We start from the raw sequence: 7,500 nt of genomic DNA, 5'->3' as shown, positions 1-7,500 counted from the left end.
ATGTTTGAGAGTGTTGTAGTAGGAACCGAATGTTAGGAGAAAAATTGCACCATTCGACGAGGATGGGATTCGAACCCACGCAGGGAGACCCTATTGGATTAGCAGTCCAACGCCTTAACCACTCGGCCACCTCGTCTTCGATATGAGATGGATTATTTACTTTATATTGAAGTTTAATTTCTTGCGAGTTTTATCGGATATATTGCCAGAACTTCATCATTGAATTCTCCATCTCAAAATTCGTGAACCACTTCATCTTTTTTAGGTTAAACAATATTTTAGGTTATACAAGGTATTTTCTGAAAATATTACTTAAGTACACTCGACTGCTTATGTTTTCTGTAATCAATATATGAGCTTCCTTGCTTAGCGATACTACATGTAATACAACACTTTTTTTTAAACAAGAAGGTGTCAACGACCGTGACAGGACTCGAACCTGCAATCTTCGGATCCGAAGTCCGACGCCTTATCCATTAGGCCACACGGTCATGCCAAGTTTCTACCGACGACAATGTTTATATAACTCCCCATTTTCTTAGGAGAGACGAAATATTTTTATCATGTTCAATAATGTTTTCGATCTGTTGCTGTTAAAATATTTGGATAAATCAGACTTGCAGCGACATAATCTCGCGCATGTGTGTGTGAGAGAGAGAGGCAGGCAGGGACAGGAACAGGGGCAGAGACAGAGGGAGAGTGCAAGTGAGAGAGAGAAAAGAGGAGGGAAGGGGGGCGAGGGAATATAGAAATATAACTATTCATATACACAGAAACATATACATTCACATGCACGCACACACGCAGATATATATTTTTCTATAAATTTAAATATACACGTGAATATATGTACATGATGTGTGTGTACGTGCATATATATATGTAAAGACAGAGGGAGGGAGGGAATTCTATAAATGATACACACATACACAGTCATATATATATATATATATATATATATATATATATATATATATATATATATTATGAATGGCAAAAGCAGTATCGTATTGATAATATGACGGTGAAACCCACTATAACTTAAATCCAGGTGAATTTATAATGTATATATGTATGCATATGTATGTATATGTATATATATATTTGTATGTAAGTATATATATCTATACATATAATATATATAATATAAATAATGTATATGTATATTACATATGTACTTTTATACATATATACACACTAACACACACACATACATAATATATGATACACATATATGCATACATTGATATATATATATATATATATATATATATATATATATATATATGTATATGTATGTATGTATACAAACAAACATACATACAAATATATACAATATTACACATACATATACAGATACACACATATATGAAGATACATACATATATGTATTTATATGTATACTGTATATATGCATATGTGTCATACACACATATATATACACATATGTATACATATACATAAATATATATGTATGAATATGTGTATATCTATGATTATGTATATGCATATAATTACATAAGTATACTAAACACACACATATATATACACAAATACATATATACATATACTTACACAGACCCACACGCACATATATGTATACATACATGTGTTTGTATGTATGTATGTATGCATAAGAAGGTAAGGGGATTAACACGATACAAAAAGGGGAGGCGAGGATAGGTGAACGGAAACGAAGGCAGGTGAGGCGAGGTGAACGGAATCGAGGCGGGTCAGGTCACCGGATCGGGCGGTCTATGAGAAGAACGGCCGGCGTAAGGCTACAGTCTAAAAATATGGGAAGCAAGAAGATTGTAGGGAAAAAAAAAAAAAAAATGGTCAGGTTGAATATAGGCAGCCTTTGTATGAGGGAAGATACCACCAGTCTGCAGGTATGGACATCGCCGGAAGGAAACAATCCATGCGGTGGCCCGTGTCCCATTGATGACAGAAGAGAGCGTTATATGTATGTACATATATATATATATATATATATATATATATATATATATATATATATGCATATATGTATATATATATATGTATGTATATATATATATAGAGAGAGATCGATATATACACATATAAAAATGTATACATGTGAAGTGGAAAATTGATGATAATGGATATTGATATACACACATATATGTATAAACATGTGAAAGAAAGAAAAAGAAAATGAGCAAAGGGAGCATCAGGCGTGTATTGAGGCTGTTATCACACCTAGTCCGCGCCAATGATAACTGTGGCACTATCGCCGACCTTTTTATTACAAAGTCAGATTATATAACACCAAGGTTGGTTTAAGTAGATTAGGAAGCTGAAGAAATGTTATTCCTGTATTATATATATTTTTTTTTCTTGTGGTTTTCATTTTCTTGAGAAACTGTTCTGTCTATCTGACTATCTACCCATCTATCTAAATATTTAGATTATAAACATTTCTGAGTAAACTATTTGATGTCCATAGTTGGCCCTAAAACGATTATAGGGAGTAAACATAAGCATTGACCTAATCGGTGCATCTTGCGAATCAGAAGGCTATATAACTGTCGTGTCTTCTTAGACCCGCTAGGTGTATAGAGGACTATTAAAAATACCAATTCTAAAACCTATTTCACGCTTTTTATCGAAATTATGTATATACAGGCCTGTTAGCTCAGTTGGTTAGAGCGCCGTGCTAATAACGCGGATGTCGAGGGTTCGATCCCCTTACGGGCCAGCGGTATAGCTTTATTACCTGTACTTGCTTCGTCTGCTGCTACAGGGTAAAATGTGTTTGTATCTTAATATTATTTATTGCTTATGCGACATTATGAGCATTTAATGGAATATCAGGCGCAATAATCTTTGTCGATGATGGAATATTCAATTATGTGGAAGGGACATTTTGACTTGCAGGAAAAAAAAAAAAAAGGAAAGAAGACACGTACGCACGTACAAGCACACTAACTCACACTCACACACGCTCAAACACAGACACACACACACAAACACAAAAACACAAAAGTACTCACACACATGTACACACACGCACACACACACACGTACGCACACACACACACACACGTACACTCACGTAAACACACACACACATACTGACACACAAACACATACTGACACACAAACACACACATAAGACGCATACACGCATGTACACGGACACGCGCACATGCAGGTACAAACACATGCACACGCAGACACAAACACATGCACACACAGATACATACTCTCATACACACACATACGCAACAAACGCGCGCACAGCCACCCACATGAATACACAGACACTTACGGAAACACAGACACATGCACACAAACACTTACGGAAACAGACATACACTCAAACACAGACATACGGAAACATACACACACAACCACACATACACATGCACACACATACACATGCATACACATACACATGCACACACATACACACACGCACACACATACACACACGCACACACATACACGAACACACACATACACGAACACACACATACATATGCACATACACTCATATACGCACGTACAGTCGTACACATAGACATACATACTGTATATATATATGGAAAATACATCTACTTGTATCTTCATATTGAGGTATATGTATGTTTAATTGTATGTACATGTATTAATATGTATATTTATATTTATATATGTTATATATATACACGCGCATATCCACACATCACACATTTTTATTTACACAAACATACTCGCATCACACACTCAAGGACATCCACAAACATATACACATACGACCATCACGACACATATGATCACTTTCGCACACACACATACCATACACATTCGCATACGCACACACACACGAACTCACACATACACATACAAATACATACAAATGCACATACACATGCACATGCTACACGCATACATAGACGCACACACATACACATGCACACACATACACTCACACACAAATATACTGTATATATGCGGAAAAAATATAGGTATGTATATATAAACATATCTACATATATATGGAAGTATATGAATCTTTAATTATATATACATGTATCAGAATGTTTATATATGTATATGTATATATATTTTTTTCTTATATACACAAGCATACCTGCAGCACACACACTGAAGCACACATACAAACTTACACATACGACACACACATACACATACGACGCACACACATGCGCACACGACACACACATGCACACACGACACACACATGCACACACGACACACACATGCACACAACACGCACATGCAGACACGACACACATATATGATCACACACATACACGTTAGCATACACACACTCGCACACACACATACACTCGCACACACACACACACACTCGCACACACACATACACTCGCACACACACACACACACGAACACACACACGCACACAAATGCGTATATACTTTATATATATATGGAAAATAGATATGTATATACAAATAGATATATGAACATATATCTTCATATATGTTCATATTGAAGTATATGTATATTTGATTGTCTATACATGTATAAATATGCATATATGTATATATTAATATAATTATGTTTATGTTTACATGTATATATATATTCACACATATATATACACATACATATGGTTATAAGTATGTGTGCTCTCCCACCCTCTACATGTTAAGAGATGTATCGTTCTTGCTCTCTTCCTTTGTGCCCTCTGGATGGATAGATTGTTTCTTTGTCGTTCTCATTCTTGACGCCGCGCTATCCAACGCCCGTCCCACCTATCGTGACTCCCCTCCTATAGAAATTCCTCACCTGCCTCAGTCTATCATTCATGAAGGAAATCCACTCCCTTCGCTGCTCATTTCACCCTCTCGATTGCAGGCTTACCTTTCGCTTGATGAACACTCCGGTGTAACCTAGTCCACACCTGTCCTTCCTCTGCTTCAATGGTAGACACATATGTTATTCCGTGTTCCTCCCTGATGAGCATTACGTCTGTAAGACCGGCGCTTGTCTCTCCAAATGTGGTCTCGACACAAGTACGCTGTATCTAGTGGCTATACTAACAATGTTTTGTCACCAGTGAGAAACGGGTCATCACATGGAATGGTCAGCTTCTCGCATTCTGTTTCCTTTCGCTGTTGTCTAAATCCGCAGACTGGTGGAATCCTCCCTTATCAACAGGATTTATAATTTCAACCTTAATGCTTTTTCCCCTGCCGACCGTCTACTTGCTTTCCACATTTGAGTCTGTTACCTTACGCCGGCCACCCTTCTCACATACCACCCTACCCGGTGACTTGACCCGCTCCTGCCTTCGCTTCCGTACACCTGTCTTCATATGCCTTTGTACCGTGTTCCTTCCCTCTTACCCCTTTTTAATACATACTTCTCAGATCTGAAGATGAAATCCAGGTGGATTTCGAAACTATTCTCATCATCTATTGAATGATTTCTGTATTTTTTTGCTATATCAACCTGGTAGTGTTCTTGCCATTCATTTATATATATATATATTATATATATATATTATATATATATTATATATATATATTATATATATATTATATATATATATATTATATATATACATATATATGTGTGTGTATGATATATATAATCATATATGTTTATGTGTTTGATTTGGATATCTTGTTTCGCAATCGCCAACCCTTAATTTATGTGAAGTGGCTGTAACAATATACAAACACCCATCATACATATATGTCATCTCTTTTTAAAAGTGTCATATATATATATATATATATATATATATATATATATATATACATATACATACATATACATGTATATATACACGCCTATATATACACATATACATATATGTATATATACATATATATTTATATTTATTTATTAAAATATGTATCTGTATGTATATGCATATTCATATTTATTTATAAATAAATGTTTATATATGTATATGATATATGTATATATATATGTATGATATATGTATATATATATATACATATATATATATATATATATATATATATATATATATACATATATTCATATTTATAGTGATTTTTGAATATATGTCTATTTATATTTATAATTATAGATATATGTATATATATTATATATGTATATTTATATATATATGCATATATATCTATATATATATTTATATATATTTATATATATACATACATACATACACTCATTTATGTATACGTATGTATATATGTACACACACATACATATATATTTACTACGATAACATACACGGCAGTATGGCAGTACAATGAAGAAGTATTAGCAAAAAGCTTTAGACCCCTGTTTATATGTTTAAGAGTCAGTCTCTCTTAGTGTGTATGTCTTATGTCTCAATATAAACACATATAGGTAAGATTCATGACAAGGTGAGTTGGCGATTAGAGGCATCAGAAGTTGCTAGATTATCCTCAAGGGGTGGAAATTGGTCTTAGGTCTATTTGTTAATTCACTGCTACACCATTACCGGAATAAAACGTAAATAGGGAGATTTTTTCTTTAGACTTAAAGAATCTGCAGTCCAGATTTTTTGAGGATGAAGTCATATGTATAATTGTACCCCAGAGGCTTTTTACTATACCCCAGAAAGAAGGCAGGAAGCACTACTTGAAGGGCAACCCCTCCCTCATGTGTTTCTTTACATACCAGATTTTAGATTTTCACTGGCATGTCACTTCCTTGGATAAGTTTTTGGCATCACCGTACATGTACATGTAGACCATAAAAGACTCAATGCAACTAAACGTAAGTTGAATGTGAAGAAAGGAATATCGTAGCAGACGAGTCTGATTTAGTTTGAGGGTATGCTGTCAGCATATCTCTTAAACATTGATTCACCGAGTGTTCAAGGGTTTAAAATCAGTCTTTCTGGATTCTCTCGAAGATAAAGCTATTGAATGTAAGACAAACGCTTAATTGGCCGATTCTGTAAAATGAGATGAACCTTTCTAGATTTTTTAACTACAGATATACCCCAACAACAATTAAAACATCTATGCTTGTTTTTAGAAATTTGACAAATATTGAACATAATTAACCAGGAACAAACACCTTTGGGGTCCGCACGATTATATTTAGCATACCAATTATTCAAACCATTAATTATTGAGAGCGATACTGAGCAGTTGCTTGTAGTTGCTCCAGTGATATAAACATATTACAACATGGCCCGTAAGGGGATCGAACCCTCGACATCCGCGTTATTAGCACGGCGCTCTAACCAACTGAGCTAACAGGCCTGATTACTTTGATTGACCAACTAATAGAACATTCTGTTTTAACATAAATAACAATAAAATTATATCGCGTAAATTGGTTTACCTACTTGTTAGATTGTGTAAGAAAACTTCTAGGGTTAATAACTATCAGTGCTAAAATTACATATTTGATACATTTTTGCCCATTTCAGTTTGTTAAACACGCACACACACACATACACATACCTATGTGTGTATATATATATATATACATATATGTATTTATCCATATATGTATGTATGTACATTCACT

The 7,500-nt window shown here is 34.4% G+C and overlaps 4 non-coding genes across 4 annotated transcripts; 1 reads left to right on the top strand and 3 right to left on the bottom strand.

The window, feature by feature from the left end:
* Positions 1 to 54: 54 nt before the first annotated feature.
* TRNAS-GCU (transfer RNA serine (anticodon GCU)) lies at positions 55 to 136 on the bottom strand. Its single transcript has one exon. It is a non-coding gene; the product is annotated as a tRNA-Ser (tRNA).
* Positions 137 to 418: 282 nt separating this feature from the next.
* On the bottom strand, positions 419 to 491 carry TRNAR-UCG (transfer RNA arginine (anticodon UCG)). Its single transcript has one exon. It is a non-coding gene; the product is annotated as a tRNA-Arg (tRNA).
* Positions 492 to 2,648: 2,157 nt separating this feature from the next.
* TRNAI-AAU (transfer RNA isoleucine (anticodon AAU)) lies at positions 2,649 to 2,722 on the top strand. Its single transcript has one exon. It is a non-coding gene; the product is annotated as a tRNA-Ile (tRNA).
* A 4,433-nt stretch (positions 2,723 to 7,155) lies between these two features.
* TRNAI-AAU (transfer RNA isoleucine (anticodon AAU)) lies at positions 7,156 to 7,229 on the bottom strand. Its single transcript has one exon. It is a non-coding gene; the product is annotated as a tRNA-Ile (tRNA).
* Positions 7,230 to 7,500: the final 271 nt, after the last annotated feature.

This window comes from Penaeus japonicus, unplaced genomic scaffold (assembly GCF_977035675.1).
Source record: "Penaeus japonicus unplaced genomic scaffold, GWHDUDI00000001_assembly GWHDUDI00000022, whole genome shotgun sequence".
Taxonomy (NCBI): domain Eukaryota; kingdom Metazoa; phylum Arthropoda; class Malacostraca; order Decapoda; family Penaeidae; genus Penaeus; species Penaeus japonicus.
This window is presented reverse-complemented; position numbering and strand designations above follow the sequence as displayed.